Raw genomic sequence first — 25,671 nt, forward strand, 5'->3', positions numbered from 1 at the left:
GAAATTACCAGTGAAAAAAGCCCAATAACAACAGCACTGTTTAAATAAGAGAATATTGCCAAGTCACCGGCAGAAAACGAAGCAGACACTTTTTTTTCCCTTTCTTTCCCTCTCCTGTCCCCCTGTCCTATCCTAATTTACAAGGGTACAAAACCCAAGATGGGATTTGAAAAAAGCTACGGCGAGCTAAGGTTGAATGCAGACGGTGAGATGTGGTCGAGGAGGAGCTGCTGTAGCTGCTCAGGGCTGGCTCCAGAGAAAGTGGAATTTGTGACCATGCAAATTAAAGGGTGGTGTTTTTTGGGGGGGCCGCTGTGTCGTTCTGCCCAGGGATTTTGGGACACCAGCAGTATCCTTGCCTGCGGTTCTGACTCTCCTGAGCCATGCCAAAATGTTGGCTGTTTCCCTTTGTCTTAAACTCCCCGAATCAAATCAAACAAGGGGACGACGAAAATATATTGCCTCGAACAGGCAGGGGGAAAAATGGAACCACAAACATTAAAAACAGAGCGAAAGTCAGAGAAGAAAAGAGCAGGAGAGAAGGAGAGAGTGAGAGAGTGTAAGACCAAAAATAATATAAGCTTAATTAACAGAAGATTGAGGGGGAAAAACGACAAAAGATTCTTAGAAAAGTGAATACTGAAAAGGACTGCTTTTCGCAGCAGACTTTTCTCTGCTAACATGTCTCCCATCTCTCCCCAAACGTCAGCGAGCCAGCTGCCTATTGAGTCTCCTCTCCTCCGCCTGCTCCATAACACAGCAGACCACGCCTCATCCCCAGCCTGTCCAATCCATGCCATGTAGTGAGAGACAGAGACAGAGAGAGAGAGAGAGAGAGACTTTCCAAAATGGCTGAGGGCCGGGGCCGAGCAGACGCAGAGTGAGAGGCATAGCTACAGCTAGCAGAGATGGATAGGACTCCTCACACACGCCGTCCTGCTCAAGAGATGGCTGGCCCAGCCGTCTGAACGCCGCCTCACCCCGCCTCACCCTGCCTCACCCCGCCTCACCCGCTGCTGCTGTAAAAGAGCATCACTCTCTTTCTCCTTACTCTCCTCATACACCCTTTGTCCCATTCATTCACTTTCAGGCCAGAGCAATGGTGCACAGCTGTCGTTACCCCATAGGAGGAATCTTTATTTAGCTCGGCCGAGCCCGATATAGATGAATGCTGCTAATACTGCCAGGCTGTATGATGATGCTGTTTGCCTGTCTGGTACACCGTCTGGCAGTTCCACGTAGCTACCCTACTCCCGATGCAGTGACATGGCTTTCTCGCTATCTCACTATGTGTCTCTCGCTGTCTACATGTATGACCCATATATTTAACATATCAAAACCATGCAGGTTAGGAAAATCACAGAGAGTCTGGTTCCAGTGGTAATCGTTTCAGGGTTGCACATGCAGTAAGGCAGTGCAACACCGAATTTCCTCCCCATGGTCAGGGGGACATACAGTCAAAAGGAATTTCAACATTTTGTATCACTCTTTTGTTTTGAGAGTAAATCTGTACCTACATGAAAACGGTATATTTTTCATTGTGCAAAAAGGCAGACGAGTAAGCTAGGTTATTATTCATCCACATTCTGTACATTTTATTTCAAATCATACAAAAAAATATATTTTTAGTGAAATTATATATTTCTTCTGAAGACGAAAAAGACGGGACATTGTAAATCTAATTTGACCTATGCACTAACAAGGCATTTCAGCATCAGCAGCTTGACTACTGCTAGAGTACTGTACCTTTATTGATCTACTGTTCTTCAACATCAGATGTATTCACATTGGATGGGATGATTAGGATTCAAACCTTCTCTAAACAGCCTAATGCATGCTCTTAGAGTAGGTTTACCCAATTAATGTACTTGGTAATGTAGGCTTTGTTTTTTCAATCCCAATCTACTCATTAAAACATTATGGAGAGGTTTTCCCAGACACAGATTAACCCTAGTCCTGGACTGAAAAGCAAGATCAATGAAAAATCTCCAGCCAAAATAATTTCTGTTCTCGGACTAGGTGTAATCTGTGGTAACGAAACCACCACTTATCCCTACATTTGACCCAACACATAAGCCTACTCAGACATAAGCCTACTCAGAATTTTTTTTAAAGCTATACATTGTTCATGTTATAAAAAATAGAGTAATGCAATCTTACATTGAGTTACCAAATCATATCAAACTTTATTTGTTAAATGTGCCGAATACAACAAGGGTAGACCTTATCGTGAATGCTTACTTATAAGCCCTTAACCAACAGTGCAGTTCAAGAAGAGTTCAGAAAATATTTACCAAATACAATAAATTCAAAAATAATAACAAGTAACACAATAAAATATCAATAACGAGGCTATATACAGGGGGTACCGGTACCGAGACAATGTGCAGGAGTACAGGTTAGTCAAGGCAATTTGTACATGTAGGTAGCAGAGAAAACAGTCTATGACTTGGGTGACTGGAGTCTCTGACAATTTTTGGGGCTTTCCTCCTGGATTGCAGGAAGCTTGGCCCCAGTGATGTACTGGGCCGTACGCACTACCCTCTGTAACGCCTTACGGTCAGATGCTGAACAGTTGCCATACCAGGCGGTGATCCATCCTGTCAGGATGCTCTCGGTGGTGCAGCTGTGAGTCTGAAAGTCAGCAATCTGATTCTGACAGTGACAGTGAAGAGCTGCCCCCCCAACCTTCTGGCCATTGAGAACCCTGAATCTGAGGACCCCTTGTCCACTGACGAAGTCCCAGGTCCCTTTGAAGATATTGGTGATGGAGGTAGACCGACAGTGGATGAAGTACATATGGTAGCTGGAAGGCCACCAGCCATTTCACCCCTCCTGGCCCTGCTGTTTGCTTTGATGAGTCCCGGGCTGGAGAGCAACTCCCCTTCCCATTTCCATCTGAGGCAGAGTGCTTCAAGCTGTTTCTGACAGAGGAGCTGGTGGGAGACATAGCAGAGGAGACCAATCACTATGCCTTGGAGCTACAGGAGAAGAGAGAGCCAGGAGTGAGGGGGAAACTCACTAAATGGGTGATAACTACAAGTAGTGAAATGTATACCTTCCTGGTGATAGTCCTTCTCATTCCCTAAGGGAATACTGGTCCCACAGATGTTTGCAACACCCTTCTCTTTTCCCAAGACCTTCCTAGTTCTGCTGTGATGCCTGCATTTCCTCAACAATGCTACAGCCAACCTGACACTTTGTATGTGGACAATTGGTACAGAAGTCTTCCAGCATCTGCTCTCCAACGGCACAGGGACCTGTGGCACAGTCAGGTCGAACAGGAAGGGTATGCCGGGATTCGGAAGCAGGAAGCTGCAGAGGGGGAGGTTGAGTTCAAGGAGAATGGTCAACAGCTGGCACGACAAACGAGACATCCATGTCCTCTCCAGTGTCCATACGTCAACCATGTCGGTCACAGGGATGGAGGACCACCTGACAGAGGAGAGAAACATCAAACCAGACTGTATGCTTGACTATAACGTCAAAATGGGGGCACTGGATTAGGCAGACATGATAAACAGCTTTGTGGAATGCGTTCAGAAAACTACCAAGTGATATAAGACAATCTTTTTCCAACTGATCGACACTGCTGCCCTCAATGACTACATAGTTCACTGTCAACTAGCAGGAGGGATGGGGGATACTGTCACGTCTACTCCCGCTCCCCCACTCTGGAGCTCGACGTTGCCAGTTTACTAACAAGCGTTCCTGGCAACTCATCATTACTGTGACAACCCTCCCAACTGTCTGCCGAATTCTTTCTCTTTGCTCTTGTTTACCTTAATAGGATGTCTGTGGGCGGAGCCTTGAGGGTCGTCAGTGAAATGGGACACACCTGGGACCGGGTGTGTCCCAGGATAAATGCACCTCTTCCCCATTGATTGGGGAGACTCTCTCCATGCAGACACAGATGTATTTTGGTTGTGGCATTTTTGTGGCAATTTTGTTTGTTTGCGTTGTCACCTTTCAACATCTTTCATTATCACATTTATGCACGCAACCACTCACTTACAGTACTGATTACACACCATTGTTAATTGAATTTAGTTTACTTCAGTTAATAAATATACACTGCTCAAAAAAATAAAGGGAACACTTAAAACAACACAATGTAACTCCAAGTCAATCACACTTCTGTGAAATCGAACTGTCCACTTAGGAAGCAACATTGATTGACAATAAATTTCACATGCTGTTGTGCAAATGGAATAGACAACAGGTGGAAATTATAGGCAATTAGCAAGACACCCCCAATAAAGGAGTGGTCCTGCAGGTGGTGACCACAGACCACTTCTCAGTTCCTATGCTTCCTGGCTGATGTTTTGGTCACTTTTGAATGCTGGCGGTGCTTTCACTCTAGTGGTATCATGAGACAGAGTCTACAACCCACACATGTGGCTCAGGTAGTGCAGCTCATCCAGGATGGCACATCAATGCGAGCTGTGGCAAGAAGTTTTGCTGTGTCTGTCAGCGTAGTGTCCAGAGCTTGGAGGCGCTACCAGGAGACAGGTCAGTACATCGGGAGACGTGGAGGAGGCCGTCGGAGGGCAACAACCCAGCAGCAGGACCGCTACCTCCACCTTTGTGCAAGGAAGAGCAGGAGGAGCACTGCCAGAGCCCTGCAAAATTACCTCCAGCAGGCCACAAATGTGCATGTTTCTGCATGTGTCTGCTCAAAGTGTGTCTAACTGTATAGTGTTATTGGTTTTTGTCTTCCTAGTCAAATACTGTCTTGCACTGAAATCAATCCTCTGAACACCTCAACACCTGGACTCCGGTCGCAAAACCTGACTCTAAAGGGGAGGGTCCGGGTGGGCATCTCTTCACGGCGGCGGCTCCGGTGCGGCACGTAGACCCCCCTCCGCCCGAAGATCCCTTAGCTTTGGTGGCGGCCCTGGTGAATGGACCCTCACTGGAGGAACCGGGCTGCAGATCATCGCCGGAGGAACCAGACCACCGATCGTCCGGACTGGGGACTGCCGCTGCAGGCTCCGGACCGCGGATCAACACGGTCCGCGTTGACATGGCTCCATGCCATGGCTCCTCACTGCAGTCTCCGGGCCATGGATCATCACTGGAGGCTTCGGGCCATGGATCATCACTGGAGGCTTCGGGCCATGGATCATCACTGGAGGCTTCGAACGTGGAGCCGGAACAGGTCTCAGCGGACTGAGGATACGTACTGGCAGCCTAGTGAGTGGAGCTGCCACAACACGTCCTGGCTGGATACCCACTCTAGCTCGGTGAGTGTGGAGAGCTGGCACAGGACGCACGGGGCTTTGATGGCGCACTGGAGGCATAGTGCGTAGAGCCAGCGCAGGAAACACTGGACTGTGGAGGTGCACCAGATGTCTAGAGCGCAGAGCTTGCATAACTCATCCTGGCTGGATACCCCCCTTAGCCCGGCAAGTGCGGGGAGCTGGAACAGGCCGCACTGGGCTTTGCTGGCGAACTGGGGACACAGAGCTGGCGCAGGATAACCTGTGCCGAAGAGACGCACCGGAGGCCAGGAACGCTGAGCCGACCACTGTGGGGAGCTTGTACAGAGCGCACCGGGCTGTGGATGCGCACTGAAGGCATGGTGCACAGAACCGGATAGCATGGTGCTTGACCGGTCACTCGCTATTTTGGGACTGCCTCTCGTGCTTGCCTCATTGCCGTGACTCCTGGTATCGCCTACGTTCCTCCCTTGCTGTTTCCGCCTGTTTCCATGGCAGGGTCTTGTCCCCTGCCATAACCTCCTCCCATGTCCATGAGGTCCTCCATTCCCTCTTCTCCCGGGCCCAGCATCCCTGCCCCTCCTGGTCACGCTGCTTGGTCCTTTGGTGGTGAGTAGTTATGTTAGAATCGCTGTTATGTACACATGTATCAACAGTAACTTTGGGCCCAAACCATATAAATAAATAAACTAGTTGCCCACCCTAGTCACACCCTGGCCTGACCAAAATAGAGAATAAAAGCCTCTCTATGGCCAGGCCGTGACAGCTACCGGCTGCAATCTAGAATGATGAAAACACTTTTAGTGACATCTCACTCACTCACATATATAATTACAGCAGGCCAAGGCAGGAGAGTCAGACACACATGCAAAAACATCATTCACACTTACTTCCGGTATTGGAATTGTTGGTTTTGTGGGTTTGATGGATGGGGCACCAGCATCCTCCTCCTGAATCCTCCTCACGATGGCTGCAGAAGCTGGGGTCCTTGGGATATGTTGCCTTCTCTGGATTTGAGGTCTGCCCTTGCCCAGCTCCCTGAGAAAGAGCATCTCCTCTGGAGCTTTCCTCTGTTCCAATCTGGGTTTAACACCATCCAGATGTCCAAGATGTTGAATAATATCACAAGTGGCCAGCATAGGGTTCTTCTTTTGCAACTGTAGCCAGTCTCTAAATTGTCCAGCCCTCCTTTTGTGGCATTGTATTCCATAATGATTTCCAGTTTTTGCTGTTCCTGGCCACAAATTATCCCATCCCTTTAAAGCGTGCTCTTGAGTACCACATTTTTGCCTTTCTTTGGCACTTAGGACACTAGGGACATATCGGCCGTGAACACAAACTTAGAGGAATTGATAGGCCTGTTCTGTGTTTTCATCACTTATTTAAATAGAGGTTAAATAAAAAAGCTGAGGTGTGAGCTCTGGCTTGTTTTTTCGTACAGTACCTACCATCGTCAGGTTCCTCTTGAGGAACTCCTGTCCCAGCTTGTGGAAAGTACAAATGTGATGTTGTGGCCACGGAGTCCCTGTGTAACGTCCAGGACAACCCGCATCCCTAGGAAGACGAGGCAATGTATAGCCTATGGATATCGGTACCTAGCAAATATGACAAACCCTGACCTAAGCCCAACAGATAAACACAAATGACTCTAATCTCCATTTCGGTGGCTAGTTGGCTGGTTGCCTGTATGGCTAGCTAGTGAAAGTGACAGCTGAGGTTGACGCTTCACAAGCGCAGCCCAAATTTACCGCCACACACAACTTTTCTTGCCTGACAGACTAGCAAGCTTGCTAGCTAGCTATATCAAGCAGCATGGGCTGTTTCCATATGAATTACATTGGAAGAAACAAGACAAAACATCCAACTTACTAGATGCAGTTAAATACTGCAACTATTTCCATGCGATAGAGGGCAATCATTCGAGCTCCTGAGTCACTGCTGAAATGCTCGTTTTCACGCCTTATATTGGACCAACCAAGTGATCATGACAGGATTTGCTAATCTGAGAGCTTTCCGAGTTTGACAGCAAACATATCTACTGTTTAATGATTGAATTCACCTCCAAATAATCACTTTCAACGTGTCTGAATCCGTGTCATCAACCACATCTTCCATAGTGAAAACTTGTGGCCGCTTCAGTGCCTTCATTCTGAGTAACGAACCCCTTAGAACCCATAGCAGCCGTCATCAACACTAACTTACTATAACAGAAGCCAACAAACTTGTTTTTCTAACAATAATATTGTTGTCAATTTTGCAAAATGAAGTTGCTAACAACCTGTGGTCATATTCATGTGGCTGGTGTCATCAACCAGAAAGCGGAAATTGCAGAAAATTATGTCATGGCCTTAGAAGCTTCTAATAGGCTAAGTGACATAATTTAAGTCAATTGGAGGTGTAACTGTGGATGTATTTCAAGGCCTACCTTGAAACTCAATGCCTCTTTGCTTGACATCATGGGAAAATCAAAAGAAATCAGCCAAGACCTCAGCAATAAAAAAATGTAGACCTCCACAAGTCTGGTTCATCCTTGGGAGCAATTTCCAAACACCTGAAGGTACCACGTTCATTTGTACAAACAATAGTACACAAGTATAAACACCATACCGCTCAGGAAGGAGACGCGTTCTGTCACGTAGACATGAACGTACTTTGGTGCAAAAAGTGCAAATCAATCCCAGAACAATAGCAAAGCACCTTGTGAAGATGCTGGAGGAAGCAGGTACAAAAGTATCTATATCCACAGTAAAATGAGTCCTATATCGATATAACCTGAAAGGCCGCTCAGCAAGGAAGAAGCCACTGCTCCAAAACCACCATAAAAAAAGCCAGACTACGGTTTGCAACTGCACATGGGGACAAAGATCGTGCTCTTTGGATAAATGTCCTCTGGGCTGATGAAACAAAAATAGAACTGTTTGGCTATAAAGGGGGAGGCTTGCAAGCCAAAGAACACCATCACACTGTCAAGCACGGGGGTGGCAGCATCATGTTGTGGGGGTGCTTTGCTGCAGGAGAGACTGGTGCACTTCACAAAATAGATGGCATCATGAAGTAGGAAAATGATGTGGATATATTTAAGCAACATCTCAAGACATCAGCCAGGAAGTTAAAGCTTGGTCGCAAATGGGTCAATGACCCCGACTCCAAGCATACTTCCAAAGTTGTGAAAAATGACTTAAGGACAATGAAGTCAAGGTATTTGAGTGGCCATCACAAAGCCCTGACCTCAATCCTATAGAACATTTGTGGGCAGAACTGAAAAAGATTGTGCGAGCAAGGATCCTACAAACCTGTCTCATTTACACCAGCTCTACTAGGAGGAATGGGCCACAATTTGAAGGCAATGCTCCCAAATACTAATTGGGTGTATGTAAACTTCTGCCCCAATGGGAATGCGATGAAAGAAAACAAATCTGAAGTAAATCATTCTCTCTGCGATTATTCTGACATTTCACATTCTTAAAATATAGTGGTGATCCTAACTGACCTAAGACAGGGACATTTTTACAAGGATTAAATGTGAGGACGTGAAAAACGGAGTTTTAATGTATTTGGCTAAAGTGTATGTAAACTTCCGACTTCAACTGTAAATAAATATTTGCAGTATATACTCACGCTTCTGAAGCACAATAGAGATGTAATACTTCTCTTTGGTCAAACAAATTTCCATAAATTGGATGGCCCGTATGTCCTAGCTCTAGAAATGAATAATTTACCCTACACATTGACCTTTTGTCAGGTATACAACACTGGAGGCAATCTTTTATTGATATCTGGGTCGAAATGAAACACACACACTCACACTCAATGATAATCCTGCCTACAACTCTATTGGTGTATAACATAATTTGCTACACAAATCATATAGACTGAATTCAACCGAAAGGCCTAATTTTGTCTTAGATTCCTCACACGGGGGCTCCAATATGTCAGGACTTCACTTTCATTAATCTTATGACTGTTATTTATCGAATCAACTGACTACGTTTAATTTTTACCCGAATTTGGGGCACCACAAGAGCGGCTTTTTAAAGATGTACCATCTCCCAAAATAAACTCTAAAGGTTTTTACCTATCACATCCATATAACAGTAAACGTATTAATCATAACCTCGTATCATATCATCATTTGGAACAGTCGTAACCTCAAGCACCTGCAAAAACACCAGCCGTACTTATGATTTAGTACTAGACAAATTAGTTTAATTATTTATTTACTAGCTAACTAAATGATAACACTGAATAAACATACACACTTAATACAAAAGTAAAGTTCGCTAGTGGACTGACACCGTATGGTGGCTTTTTACAAAGGAGATGAAGGGAGGGAGGGAGGGAGGGAGGGAGGGAGGGAGGGAGGGAAAGGGAGGCACTTATCGTTGATACATTTTAGAAACTATTCTCACAGTAATCATATACTTTGCACACGAACCACCACCCATTTGGAGTAAGAAATCATACATTTATTTACGTGCCTTGGTTCGCTGTTGGGCCTTTTCGCTGGACGCTTGTAAGGCTCTGATTGTCTGAAAGGGGTCATTCACCCATCTCTTCTACTATCGCTCTCTTCTTCCTTCTCCTCTTGTCGTGTAGTCCTGAACAGAACTACAGAGTTTATTATACTTTCCATTTGCTCCTGAAACTTGTTTGAAGATAGGCTAGCCAGCCGTGTAGATGGTTCTCAGTGGTGATGAGAATAGGAGAATACATTCGTTTGAAGAGTAGTGGAATGGTCCCACTTAAATTCACTTTTGTAGATACTTTCTTAGGACAGCTAATCAGCTATACCAGTGATTGTCTGAGAGGGGAGTTTTCTTCACCTCGTGTTAGTATTCAGGGTTCAAACCCATTTACGCGCGCAGCTGCAGCCTGGCGATGTTCTGGTCTAAATGTTCATTTCTTTACCAATCCTTTTATGCACTCTGGTCGAAAGGGATGGTTCCATCAGGCTGACACGCTCTCTGTCCTCACTCGGTGCATGGCTTACTTACTGTGCAAAGTTTATAGGAGACAAATTCTCTAATGGATCCTAAAATCACATTCATATCGTAATAAAAATACTTTCACATTTTTCATATTTAATATACAACATTACGGATGGAGACTTTGTACATGTAGTGTATATACTTTTCAAGTTACAGTATGTCCTTTATAACACTTTTAATGACATCACAAAATAAAAACCAACATGACATTCATTTTCTATAGCTCACCACTGACCATTCCCCACATTCTCTGTTAGGAATATTTTTCCAGTATTCGCTTTAGAACGTATTAGAGTTTCGGTGGGAAAAGTTATATTGTTATATATCTTGTTATATATAATCTCCTCTCCTTTAATTTACGACAGGGTATAAGCTGTAAACCCCCCACCACCTCCCTCCTCCCCCCTCTGTGGGTGAGAGAGGGTCTGGTTACTCTCATCCATCGCCAAGCTTATCCGACCCATTCGGATCCTCACAGGTCAGTCATGACAAAGTCTTCATACACAACCTTTCAATTTGGTACTTTGCGGTGGTTGACAAAAGCGCTTGAGCATGCCAAAGTTTCACTGCTGGTGATAGTCCCCTTGGCAAAAAGTGATGCAAATACTATGTGAGGACGGTAACGTACATCTCTAGCAACCATCAGGCAAAATTAACCTTTACAACAAAATCGTGCAAATCTTAATATCCAAACCGTTAAATGAAATGTCACGATGCGGAGGTCATATTTCAAATATTGTTCTATGCGCTTTAGTCAATCCAGCGTCGACCTTTTTCCTTCGAAAACCATCCAGGTGAAAATTGTGTCTCCAAAGTACCAGAACCGTAATTCAAAATGCTTTCTATAATGGCTCCATAAGGGTATGTACTGCTACTCTGACTAATTATTACACAATCACCCAAGGAAATGGCTAGGTGATAGTTGATAAGACTCACAACTTATCCTGCGTCAAGATCTGATCTAACAGGTTTACTGCCTTAGGTACGTAAATATAACTATAAGATATAGTTCAGATCCACATAATCACCATTACCAGCGATATAAAACTCCAATGGTGCTGTATCCGAAAATGCTGAGAGAGGCCTTACTTCAAGCTAAGTATTTTTTATAGACATTTGTGAAAATGGAATAATGAATAAATCCAACTCTGATTTAGCACATCCCCAATACAAATTGTTTAATAAAGCCAACTTCCTTTAAAATATATTTTAAAGCAGTCTTATAGTGTTGCTTCTATGCTACTTGTTTTCGTTTAACTACTGAACAAGTTTTTGTCATATTCTTTTGCGTTTTACGTTTTGGTTGATTCCTCCTTGTACCCGGAGATCTCTTTCTGACACCATGAGCCATAACCATAAGCCCTGAACCAGCTTGCTCCAGAGTCTGGTGAGCTATAACGTTACTGACCATGTCAGTGCGGCACTGTTTAAATGCAGTTTCGCAATGGAAAAGCCGCTTTTGAGTCATGGTTCAGCCACCCTGAAAAGCCCCCTGAATAGGGCCCCTAGTCCAGCCCCATACATGGCTGCACTACCCTGATACCCTGGTAACCCATTAATAGCCTGTGCTGTGTAGCATACAATGTATCTTTGATGGTCTTCATAGTGGTTGACCGGTATCATTTTAAAGCCTAAATTATTGTTCAACAGGTCTGAAGTGTAGTTTTGAAACTACTTTTCCAAGTAAAAATGTAATTTATTGATTGGTCTGATTTGAATTCAATGCAGATGGCGTCAAAATGGGTCTTGCTCACATGTATGTAGTGTGGCTTGTCATAAAAGCCATTCGTGCTTGATCCGTGAATGCTTGCGGAGACCAATTCAAGATCCGCATTGACATGACTGATTGACGGTAGATGGGGGCTGGAGGTCCTGTATAAACACAAACTCACTTCTTTGACAACTTCCTTCCCAATAGCCCTGCAACGTGAAGCGCGAGAAGTATGAATGCCCTGTCTGCTGCATAGGCCGTATCACAGTAAATGCTGTGACATCGGATTGACCATGCAGCCATTAAGTCACTGTGACAAACATTGTTTTCACCGCTAATGTACACAGTGGCAATTTTAGCATGTCAATCTTCGTGGGGGGAAAACAGTGGGATGCATGCCAGCAAAGCCACTGCACAACACAACACTAAACAATACATCGATTGCACTATAACAGTGACAAATGGTGCCCACAAACTGTTAGGGCCTACATTAAGCTGTCCCGACAGCAGTCCCAACACCTTAACCACTGCTACACCTGGCTTTCAGCAGAACCTTGTCTGGCAGCGAAACAGTTCATTCAGCCCTATTTACTGCCTTTTAAATAAACATAGCTGATATGGCTGACTTGATTAAACAAATGTGGTTACTCCTGACAATTGAGATGTACAAACTATGGTATAAGGGGATGATGACAAGCAGATAAGAGTCAATCCGTAATTTTGATTAAGACATTAATGAGTGAGCTAGGATGGACGTAGTTAATAGAACTATTTGTTCAGCACTTTTGAAATGTAGAGGGAAGTAATTCAGAACATGGGCCCTTCTTACAGTGTACTCCTTGTATAAGTCAGAACCATAGGATGAATGAACAGGTATATAAACTAAACAGGCAATGAAAGCTCTTACAATATTCGATGATTACATTTCTCTAAAAGAGGTTATCGGATATACGTGCACCACCAAGTTAGAACAATAGGTGAAATCAAGAAAATAGTTATTAGGGTGAGTCACATTGAACGCCGTTTGGGTCAAATCAGTCATATAACAATATTTGGCACGTTAAATAAGCTTCTAATTTGACACCGTAAATAACACAATTCTATTATAGTATGTGGTGTGTTCTGAATTTGCACGTACAAGCCAAACGCCACCACTACTATCAGTAGCACTGTCAAAGCTATACAGAAAACGTTGGCAAACAAGCACACCGGCCACGAACGATGGGTTTACAATACCGCGTTGGTGAAAATAGACCAAATTATTAGGGTGAGGTACATGGCTACTAACAGCTAAATGCACAATGCACTTAGTATTACTGTCTTAGCTACAGTACAAAACTATCCCCAATGCCTTGATAGTCGATTATGTCTGTATATACTGTATGTAGAGGCTATTGAAACGTGCTTAAACATCCATAAATAAAAGGTTATATAACACCATCAGCATCAGAGCAAATCCACTTTACATGTCACGATTCTCCCGGGGTCAATCCAAGCATTTGCACCAACTTTCCATTACATTTTAAAGACAGGTGGGATTCCCCATTTGAGATACAGGCTATTTTTGATCTTAATCAAATGAAATGTTTTCAAAATAAGGTTTATCTCCGTCAATGGTTTTTAATAGTATGGTAATATTGAGATTTTTCCTTTCTTTAGCTTTTCATCAAATATTTGAAACAATTTTGTACCCTCTTAATATGGACGGAACCCTTTTTTTCTCAAAATGTTCACTTAAAATGACATACCCAAATCGAACTTCCTGTAGCTCAGGACCTGAAGCAAGGATATGCATGTTCTTGATACCATTTGAAAGAAAATACTTTGAAGTTTGTGTACATGTGGAATTAATGTAGGAGAATATAACACATTAAATATGGTAAAGGATAATACAAAAAAAACATGCGTTTAAAAAAAAAAAAAATTCCATCTTTGAATGCAAGATAAAGGCCATACATTGAGAGGAATCAACATGTCATTTAGATGTTCAGAAGATGGCAGCAGAGTGTGTGCAAAGTGTCAGACTGATCCAGTGAAGAATTACTCATCACTATATTTTGTATCAAGTGCGCTAGGACTTTGCCCAATTGTGCCAAATTGGTCAATTGATACATTTTCAAGTACATAACTATAGAGAACATACAACATGCTATGGTAATGAAACATGTCAGTTTACACACTCCCAGGAATGTCATACATGATGGATCATTAGCTTCCCTACAAAAAATACACTAACCTTCACACATCTAGATGGCCGGGCAGGGTGGGTGTGGAGACAGAGACAGCAGTGGGGTCAAAATGTAGAACCCAGTTCCTACATTTGAATATAGAAATGTATTTGATCAAACAAAACAATGCCACATTTTATTTCTGGGACCCTCAGGATGACAAATCAGAGCAAGATTACTGATAAGTTCATGATTTACCTTCAGAGGTGGATGTATCAAACCAGTTGTCGTGATAAAAGTTTTGTTGTTGTGCACTATCCTCAAACAATAGCATGGTATTGTTTTGCTGAAATATCTCCTGTAAATTGGACATTGCAGTTAGATTAACAAGAATTTAAGCTTCCTGCCCATATAAGACACGTCCATGTCCCTGAAAGCTGGATGTTGTTATTATTCTAGTCACATTATTGCTGATTGCTAGGTGCTACAAAGTGTAGTGCGTACGGCCCAGTACATGATTGGGGCCAATCTCCCTGCCATCCAGGACCTCTATACCAGGCAGTGTCAGAGGAAGGCCCTAAAATTGGTCAAAGACTCCAGCCACCCAAGTCATAGACTGTTCTCTCTGCAACCGATACTCCGGAACAGCTTCTAGCCCCAAGCCAGAAGACTATAACGTAGTTAACCAAATAGCTATATGCACTGACCCACTTTTTCACTCTTCTCTTTTGACTTGTCTCATGTATGCCTGTTCAACTAGTCTTCCCTAATGTTGATGTTACGCTTGCACAGTTCAACTGTCGTTCAAACTACATCATTTATACATTTATAATTTATAAAACAAAATGTCTTACAGGCATGTGTTGCCTGGGCTTCTTCCTGGAGTGGGTTCTAGACACAGAAACATAATTCCATTGTCTGTGCATGTCGTTGTAGTATAACTGTATCCTGTTAATACGTATTCATGGTGTTGACAAACATGGCAGCTCTGCTTCTAGCTCCTCAGAAACTTTGCAGTACGTACATTATTAGCCCAGAATATATTTTGAGTTATTACATACAGCCGGCGTACCTTTTGGATATCATAGCGGCGGTAAAGTTACACTCGTCGGAATGAGACTAAGGGCACAAGGCGAGACCCAAATGCAGACACAGGAGGCAGATGGTTGAGCTCTGATATTTTTACACCAAAAAGGCACAAGGCAAGTCGGGGACAGGCGAGAGTCCAAACAGTTCCAGTTGATAGGTAGGCTTTAGATCGGGACAGGCGGGGGTTCAGTGAACAGGTCCGAGTCCAAGCTCAGGCTCTAGGTCAGAACAGGCAGAGTGTTCAGGCAGGCGGATTGACTCAGGCTGGTTGACTTGGCAAAACAAGACAAACTGGCACAGAGAGACAGGAAACACAGGGATAGATACACCGGGGACTAATGGGGAAAACAGGAGGGACCTGGAGGCGGGTGGAGATAATCATCAAGACAGGTGAAACAGATCAGGGTGTGACAGAGACGTGGTCAGCAGATAATTAACCGGAATTAACAGGATAGAATGATGAGACGTTAGTGGTGTTCGGTAGTAGGCATTCTGTAAGATCTATTAAGGTATTGTTTTCTTTTGTTAACCTTTTTCTATATTTTTGTTGTCAAAATCAATTATACATTACAATTGCGTAGTCGTCCTGCATTCCATATTTCAATTTTAAAAATAAAGGTCTCAAGTAAAAAACTATCGCCGTCCATTTACACATTCAAACACATTCACATATTACCTTTCACTAATGGTCAAATCAATAGTGCATGTAATCTAAGGCTATTCAATCAGTAGTTTAAATAGCATCGAGCAACAAAATCTATTTGGCATGTAAAACCATGAAATTGTACCATAAGAGGCTACATTACATTATATAAAGACATATATAAAAGTTATTTATTTATATACTGTATATATAATATACAGTGTATATAAATAACTTTCTCTACTCGCAGTGTGAATATTTAAAAGCTACAAATGACTGTAGGCTACATTTGGTTAGCATAAAGCTAACAAACTGTGTGTTGATATTTGTAAAAAGAAATGTGTTTAACACCTTTTATCGTCACATCGCATATTTACATATATTCCCCGAACTAAACTGAGCCTTCGTTTACATAAAATAAAACAAATGGGTGCTAAAATGTTGTTGAGAAAAAGTACAACCTTTTGAGCGCCATCTTAATCTCTTGTCTTACATATAAACCATTTGCAACCAAGCCAACCTCCATTTCTTACCATGGGGTAGTCAAGTAGATTGACAAGCACAATGTGTTTTTCACTTGATTGAAACTCCCTCCAGTTGCCTTCAAATGTCACCAAACTCATGGACTATGCAATTAACCATGACACCTCAATTTCTTGCACATCACACACATGAATTAACAGGATAGAATAGTGAGGCGGAGAAACATTACTTGCAAGACCTCATGATCTCAGTAACCCTCCCATTTGACGTCACAGCTAACCCTTGTGGCAGTACACATGAATTGAAATGCAAATACCTAGGGGGCCTAGAAAATGATACAAGGAACAAACTAAATAAAACATCACAGTAACACACCAGCAATCTGACTAGAAATACGACTTTCACGATTTGGATCCCTTGTTGGTGTCACACCCTGATCTGTTTCACCTGTCTTTGTGCTTGTCTCAACACCCTCCAGGTGTCGCCCATCTTTTCCATCATCCACAGTGTATTTATACCTGTGTTCTCTGTTTGTCTGTTGCCAGTTAGTTTTGTTTGTCAAGCCTACCAGTCTACCTCTTGCTCCTGTCTTGTCCCTTCTAGTTTTCCCAGTTTTGACCATTTATGCCTGCCCCGACCCTGAGCCTGCCTACCATTCTGTACCTTCTCCCACCACCCTGGATTATTGACCTCTGCCTGCTCTGACCCTGAGAATGTCTGCCGTTCTGTACCTTTTAGACTCTGATCTGGATTATTTACCTCTGCCTGCCCTTGACCTATCGTTTTGCCTGCCCCCTGTCCTAGTAATAAACTTTTGTTACTTCTACACTGTCTGCATCTGGGTCTTCTCCAGAAACGTGATAGTACAAACTGACCCAGCAGACTCAGACCAGCTCCACAATGCTGTCTCCCTGCAAGGTGCCGCCACTGGAAGACACAAGGATTTAACCAGATGACCGGATATTTGTTCCTGACGCTGTTTGCTCCTCGAGCTCCTCCAAGCTTGCCTGCCACCCAGGTTCCTGTCGGACCCTGACCTTTGTACGACAACACTTTAGGTGGCCTACCATGATTCCTGACGTCTCCGCGTTCATCGCTGCATAAACAATCTATGCGCAGAACAAGACTCCTTGGCAAGCTCCGGCTGGTTTCCTTCAACCTCTGCCATCCTGACAGTAGTGGACAGGTATTCCAAAGCCGCCCACTTCATTCTTCTCCCCAAGCTACATTCTGCCAAAGAGATGGCCCAGGTCATGGTGCAGTACGTCTTCCGGATCCATGCACTCCCAGTAGACATGGTCTCCGATCGGGGTCCTCAGTTCTCGTCCTGGAAGGCGTTCTACACACTCATTGGGTCGTCGGCCAGTCTGTCCTCCAGGTTACATTCCCAGCCCAATGGGCAGTCGGAGCAAGCCAACCAAGACCTGGAGACGACTCTTCACTGGCTTGTCTCCGCCAACCCCACCGCCTGGAGCTAGCAACTAGTGTGAGTACATATGCCTGCAACACCCTGCCTTGCTCTGCCACGGTTCTCTCGCCCTTTAACTGTTCCTTAGGTTATCAGCCCCCGCTCTTCCCGGAGCAAGAGGAAGAGGTCGGCATACCCTCGGCCCAGATGTTTGTCCTCCACTGTCGAATAGGTCAACTTTTGTACAATGGGTAATAGTAGATTGACTAGCTGGTGCTTTTTATGTTTTTTTAGGGCTACTCATCTTGTTGGCTGACAAAAAGTAGGCTAAATGTGGACACATCTTCAATATGTGCATCGGGATTCAATGAGAGGGACGTGCGCATTAGTGTCCCGATGTGTCTCTCTTCATTCACTCTTCAGAATGAAATTCCTGTGAGGACCGCATCACATGACGGGCATTGGCTACATCTGAGAGAGTTATTTGAGTGAGAGCAAGGCATCCGTGAGAAGGGAATTATAAATTGCTTATTATAATTATCCCAAGGGCACAATTGACACTCTGGCCACAAAAGGCAAGGATTTTTTAGGGAGCATTAGGGCCACACAAGGGGGATGCCGCCGGGAAATTCGATCCCTTATGAGAATATTATCAAGTGCTTGTCAAATTGTGAATGAGAGACTGATGAAGTGTGTGCAACTTGCTACTTTTTCAATCCCGTCATGCAGCCTTAGAATGTATTAAACATCAAAACATATAGCCCTATGTTTGTATCACAACTAAAGTTGCATATGTAACTCTAAATTAAGCATATAGTTGGACCAGTTTCTTAGCCGCATGTGCGCAATTCCTTTGAAATCGTATGGAGAAAATATCCTTTCTATTTTATTTGCCATTGTTCAATTGTATTCTTCATACTATAAAATAATACAAAATAATTCCACTGTCACTTCCTGACCATAGAAAGCTTTTATTTTCTATGGTAGAGTAGGTCAGGGCGTGACTGGGGCTTTGTTGTAGTTTATATTTTCTATGTGGGGGATTTGTATGATTCCCAATTAGCGGCAGCTGGTAATCATTGTCTCTAATTGGGGATCATACTTAATAAGTAGCATTTTTTCCACCTGTGGGTTATGGGATATTGTTTGAATGTATGTGTTTTGAGTTAGTGCACATAGCATCTCTGTAGTCACAGTTCGTTGTTAGTTTATTGTTTATTTGTTTTTGTCATTGCTAGGTTTCACTTTATTCATAAAAATTATGTGGAACTCAACATTCTACGCCTTGGTCCCATATTCATTCCAGCGAACGTGACAGCCACAGAATTCTAAGCAAATCTTGTCTACTAAATAATGTCACGGAATGCCAAGCAAATCTTCTCTGCTAAATGAACTAGTGTAGTAGCCCACAGCCATATGGCATAGCCAGGTCAGGACCTAACATAAGGACAACTTGGAGTATGCTATTCTGTTCTTCTGAAATAGACCACATTTTCTTTAGCCCTGTCTAAAATAAATAATGGATTTATTGTGTTAGTGTAGGCTATGTTAAATTAATTTATTATACTTTTTTAAATTTAGATGTTCCAAAGGTCTGAATCAATGGCTTGTAGGATGTGTGTGGAAGCCAGGAGATGCTAAATGTGTTTATTCTAATTAACAGTAAATTACGGTGAGACTGGCAGTTTATATGTTTGACAATCATTGGCTGACAAAATTTCCTGACAGACAGCCCTAGCCGATACACATTTTTTGTTTGTTGCTCAAATTACTTTCTTTCTACCTTCTAAAAATACTTCTCATCTTTTGTGACAACTGCATCCTCTCCTTTATTATTTAACTAGGCAAGTCAGTTTAAGAACAAATTCTTATTTACATTGACGGCCTATCTTACCCATGCCATTTTGTTGATAGTCATTGATCTACAAGTCATTTAGATCAATGACACCCATCTCGTTTCGCTCTCTGAGTGTTCAGAGTGCACATTTGATGCTCTGGCAGAACATTTGTTTACCTCTGCACAACATGAAAACAGCCTAACCAGTTCAGCCAGAAAATTGTTTTTGCAGACGTTTACTGACACCGGCCATATTCAACATGTGTAGTGCATTTGTAAATTCATCAGTTATTCTGCGCTCTGGAATACTCTGACTGAACATAAGAATGAACCCAAAATGGTTACTTGCATAGTGGAGTCTTTTGTTAAGACATGTAGCTAGCTAGCTAGGTAAACAATGAACCTAGCTAGGTAAACAATGTGTAAGATCATACACGTCACGTAAGGTTAGCTAGCGAGCCAGCCAGCTAACGTTAGCTAGTTAAACAACAATGAACATAGTTACTACCCTGCATGAATCTGTTCGGAGCTAACCAACCAGGTTCAATGTTAGATAGCTGAAATGATTCTGGAATATTAATAATAACATCATACATGTAACGTTAGCTAGGGAGCCAGCCAGCTAAAGTTAGCTAGCCAGCTAACATTACAATTTAGCTTAAGACATGTAGCTAGCTAGCTAGCTAGGTAAACAATGATACTAGCTAGGTAAACAATGTGTAAGATCATACACCCCTTAAAAAATATATATAAAGTTCATAAATGCTACGTAACATGAGCTAGCGAGGCAGCCAGCTAACATTAGCTACTCATGACGTTATTACGCCTTGCTGAATCTGCTGGTAGTGCTAACCAACCATGAGTGGCAGGCGCTCTACCCACTTGTGCCAAACCTCTCTGATTGCTGCCAGCTTGTCATATTGACGGTGACCTGGTCTTGTATCACGGCAGTCGAAGCGAATCACCGTGACAACACGTGAAATGTCTGGAGTGACAACGTGGCACGAAAAATTGACCGATCATACTCTGCTCTGCATCCCATAAACTGGTGGTAGATTAGTTTCTTGATCTGAACACACCAGACAAAATCAAGAGACCCACGTATGCTTGGATGTCTGTCCGGTCCACCTCCTTCCAGTTGTCTTTGTAAACACATCTCCCCTCCAAGTTGGTCATGTTTATCACTATAGTTTCTGTCAGGAACAGTTCGAAGGAGGATTTTATGTCATCAACCCGGGAATTGGCATATCTCGTTGGCCCTGGGGTCATCCTGATAACATTGTCAGCCGAGCTCTCCTCTCAGGTGGGGATGAAGACCAGGATAAATTCCCGTTCTTTGACAGGAATGTAACAACATCCTCAGCAGGGCCCTCTTCCTCATCGCTGAATTGTTCCACATCGGTTGTCTCTTGGTCTGGATCATATTCTGTGTTGTCTTCAACTTCTGACACGTCCTCCTCTAATGCATCTTCATTGACAGTTTCCTGGCCTCTCTCCTCCTCGTCAGTGTCATGGTCAAATATATGATCAAGAGCCTCACATATGTATATCGTTTGGTCCTTGTGCTGCCACAGAATTGAAGGCCTAAAAAAAGCTTTATATACCAGAGCTGCGAGAAAAATTCTATATATTATTGAACAATGTTGTGATTGTTTGTGAGAATGCCAACAGGTTTGGTTACCATGGAGGAACAATTCCCGTGTGGGGTTGCCATGGAAGCAAAGAAGTGGAGTGAGGTGTGTGTGTGTGTGTGTGTGTGTGTGTGTGTGTGTGTGTGTGTGTGTGTGTGTGTGTGTGTGTGTGTGTGTGTGTGTGTGTGTGTGTGTGTGTGTGTGTGTGTGTGTGTGTGTGTGTGTGTGTGTGTGTGTGTGTGTGTATGCGCGTGTGAGCGCTCAAACACACATGCTTTTGGGGGAGAGGAAGTGTGTCCATCTGATGAATTGGCATGTGCCTGAACTCAATTTTATACACTAATTTTAGTCTCACCCATTCATTTCTAATGACCAGTTATTTTTGACCAGGAACAGCACAGGTGTACAAAAGTTAAATAAATGTATTTTGTGTGTTCAGATGCCCTGTGTGGACAAAGTCATGGAACCTTATGACAATCATATTAAATGAACTACATTTTTCACAGAGAAAACCGGAACACAACAGGAGGGTTAAAAAAAGCTGCGTTTGACAGGATCACCAAAACTAAGTGATATCTTTCAAAAAAGCCACCTTAGAAAGGATTACCTACACATACTGACCAGCTCATATTATAGACTGAAACGTGCTACATGGCAGACCAAACCGAACTCATCTCTCGGCACTATCCAGCCCACTCATTATCTCAGGCAATCATGGCTATTGGGAAGGTTGCTGGCTTTTTCTGTGGCTTAATCATCAAAGCTCGTAATTTAACAATTTTATTCGTATTTACAGATGGCATACAAGTTTGTTATTAAAGGCACATTAAAATTCACATGTTCCAAAAGGCACTTCTGCCTTCATTAAAAAAAATAGTTTACGTTCGAATGGCTCTCCTATTTAGTAGAGACCCGCAACATACGCCTAGTTTCCTGAAACAATGCAAACATATGCAAAATCGTGACAGTGTTAACAAGTGCTACGATACCATTTATGTTAATACATCTATCCACGAGAGATTATGCATTGTCTACACTATTCCAAAAGGTTCCAAAAGGGGGCTTTGGCTGTCCCCAAAATACAGGACAAAATACAAACCCTCCAACCCAAAATTGCCTGTGGCGTTGATGGTATCCTCAATGAAATTATAAAATATACAGACCACAAAATCCAATTGATTAAACTTAAACTCTTTAACAGCATCCTTAGCTCTGGCAGCTCAGCATCCCCAATATTTGGAACCATGGACTGATCACCCTGATCAGAGGAAGGAACAGTCTTCTCATGCTTTGTTGATTTCAAAAATGTCTTTGTCTCAATTTGGCTGTAAGGTCTGCTATACCAATGGATGGAAAATGGTGTTGGGGGAAAAACAAACATTATAAAATCTATGTACACAAACAACAAGTACGCGGTTAAAATTGGCAAAGAAACACACACATTTCTTCCCACAGGGCATTGGGGTGAGACAGGGATGCAGCTTAAGCCCCACCCTCTTCAACATACATTTTCTATTTAACTTTTATTTAACTAGGCAAGTCAGTTAAGAACAAATGATTATTTACAATGATGGCCTATCCCAGTCAAACCCTAAAGAAGCTGGGCCAATTGTGCACCGCCCTATGGGACTCCCGATCACAGCCGGTTGTGATACAGCCTGGAATCAAACCAGGGTCTGTAGAGACTACTCTAGCACTGAGATCCAGTGTCTTACACCGCTACGCCACTCGGGTGCCCTCACCAATATCAACAAATTGGCGAGGGCACTAGAACAGTCTGCAGCACCCGGCATCATCCTACTAGAATCTGAAGTCAAATGTCTACTGTTAGCTGATGCTTTTTTTTACTGTTAGCTGGTGTTTTTGTCCCCAACCAATGAGGGCCTCCAACACCTAGATGTTCTGAACAGATTGTGCCCGACATGGGCCCTGAAAGTAAATATCAGTAAGACAGAATTAGGCTGATACCCGCTAATTATCAAAATCCAGAAAAGAGACAATAAATTCTACAACCACCTAAAAGGAAGTGATTCCAAAAACCTTCCATAACAAAGCCATCACCTACAGAGAGATGAACCTAGAGAAGAGTTCACTAAGCAAGCTGGGACAGCAACACAATTAGACCCAGCCAAATCATGAAAAAGCAAAAAGATAATTATGTTCAATGTGTCAAGGAGTTAACAAAACAGAGCAAACTAGAATCCCTAAACAGAGAGTACACAGTACCACTGTGACTGACCCAAACTTAAGGAACGTTTTGAATATGTACAGACTCTTGCTATTGGGAAAGGCTGCCTAGTCAGACCTGGCTCTCAAGAGTAGACCGCTCTGGCACACTGCCCACAAAATGAGGTGGAAACTGAGATGCACTTCCTAACCTCCTGCCAAATGTTCGACCATATTAGAGACACACATTTCCTTCAGATTACACAGACCCACAAAGAATTTGAAAACAAAGCCAATGTTGATAAACTTCCCATGTCTGTTTGGTTAAATATCACAGTGTGCCATCCCAGCAGCAAGATGTGTGACCTGTTGCCACAAGAAAAGGGCAACCAGTGAAGAACAAACACCATTTAAAACATCCTTATATTTATTTTCCCTTTTGTACTTGGAACTATTTGCACATAACTTTTCTGTGTGTAATGTTTACTGTTAATGTTTTTATATCGTTTATTTCATATTTCACTTGCTTTGTCAATGTAAACATATGTTTCCCATGCCAATAAAGCCCTTAAATTGAAATGTCATTGAATGAAGAGAGAGAGAAAGAAAGAAAGACAAGTGTTTGGAATCTTAGGATTGGAGGAAGAGAGAAAGACAGACAGAGAACAGGGTAAGAGACAGGGTTCCATGAGAAGGGCAGCTAATGAGAGGATGTGTGGCCAATCTCCAACCCTTGAGCTGAAATTGAACCTGAGATTTTATTTCAGACAAAAGAAACACCGTCGTATAACAAACTGGCATCCCATTAAAGAGTAATGTACTCCTCTGCAAGTCCCAGGGTCCCACCAACTCCTCCTCCATCCCCCTTCTGCCCCGTACTCCCCTCCTCACCATCTCCCCTCTATTTTCTAACCCCTCCCCCTCTCCTCTATGCCCTTCTCCCCTGTCCCTCTCTTTCCACCTCTCACTCTTTTCCAACGTTCAGCTCCCTTGACTATATTAATGGCATTAGTGAGTTTAAATTCATTGCAAATCCATGTGTTTATTCACCAGGGCAGGGCGCCCCCTCGCAGCCTCACATGCAGCTTGTCTCTCTCTCTCTCTCTCTCTCTCTCTCTCTCTCTCTCTCTCTCTCTCTCTCTCTCTCTCTCTCTCTCTCTCCTCCCTGGTGTCCTGTCATGTGAGATGAGATGTGTTAATATAGCTGTACTCCTGACAGCAGCAGTAGTGTTTTCAGGGTGATTAGTACCAAGATACTGCCACCTGTAGATTAATAGATATTGAGTACAGCAATTAGGTATCCCCTTCCTACAGCCTTTAATAGGTAGGAGTCAAGTGGAGAAGAATGTTACATAATTTCTCCACTTGTTCTCTTTCTGCCCTTCACATAGTTTCAGAGACAAAGCCATGTGAACATAATATCTTTTTAAAGTTTTAATAGCTTAAATGTATGTTTTGGTCCTAGGCAAGGGCAACTTGAAATGGGCTAGATGTACAATTCGTCCTCTATCTATTATCAACTCCAACTTCAATATTGGACTATGAGTTGATATCAGTGGAGGCTGGTGACTTGGTAGATTTAGGAGGATGGGAGACCCACGGTATAGGTGCGGAACACACAAAACCACAATAAAGACATTTATAGTACTATATTATGGGGAAGGAAGGGGATGAGAAGGCTACTTACCGTGTCGGAAAGGGATCACAGCAGTGATTGAATGAGGGTATGAGGCATGAGTTGAGGTGTTCAGAGGATTGACTTCAGGGCAGGACAGGATTTGACTGGTAAGACAAAAAACAACAACACAACACACTACACAGTTAGACAAAAGACCTAAGAATGAGTTAGTCCAAGCAAGGAGTAAAATCACTGATGTGTAATAATGTGATTGTGTATGTGATTGACTCTACACACAGTAATGAGAGAAAAATTGATAAGGGTACTCACAGTGCTTAGAGGGGAAACATCCAATGTGCCAGTAGAAGAGCAGAAACATGAGACATTGTGGCTTCAGTTCATGTCAGGAGAAAGTTGACGATGGTAGTGGAGTGGAGTAGTCATCACCTCTTAATCAGGGAACATTAGGGGATTTAGCTGTGCATACAAATAGCAGATACATTCCATTACAGCTGTGCCATCGTAGGTTTGGACAATGAGTTTCTATATGAAGTTAAACTCAGACATCTCAAAATTCATGAAGTCAAACACAGATTGCACATCTCACCCACTTGACACATCAAAGTAGCGCAATAAATGTTCCTGAATAAACCTGGGGTGGCAGGTAGCCTAGTGCTTAAAGCATTGTGCCAGTAACTGGAAGGTTG

The 25,671-nt window shown here is 43.0% G+C and overlaps 1 long non-coding RNA gene across 1 annotated transcript; it reads right to left on the minus strand.

Moving 5' to 3' along the window:
- Positions 1-1,924: 1,924 nt before the first annotated feature.
- On the minus strand, positions 1,925-25,434 carry LOC127908522 (uncharacterized). The gene is made up of 3 exons (XR_008067542.1): positions 25,295-25,434; positions 25,034-25,128; positions 1,925-3,435 (listed from the first exon to the last, which is right to left on the minus strand). It is a non-coding gene; the product is annotated as an uncharacterized LOC127908522 (long non-coding RNA).
- Between the last annotated feature and the right edge of the window lie 237 nt (positions 25,435-25,671).

This window comes from Oncorhynchus keta, chromosome 17, assembly GCF_023373465.1.
Source record: "Oncorhynchus keta strain PuntledgeMale-10-30-2019 chromosome 17, Oket_V2, whole genome shotgun sequence".
Taxonomy (NCBI): Eukaryota; Metazoa; Chordata; class Actinopteri; order Salmoniformes; family Salmonidae; genus Oncorhynchus; species Oncorhynchus keta.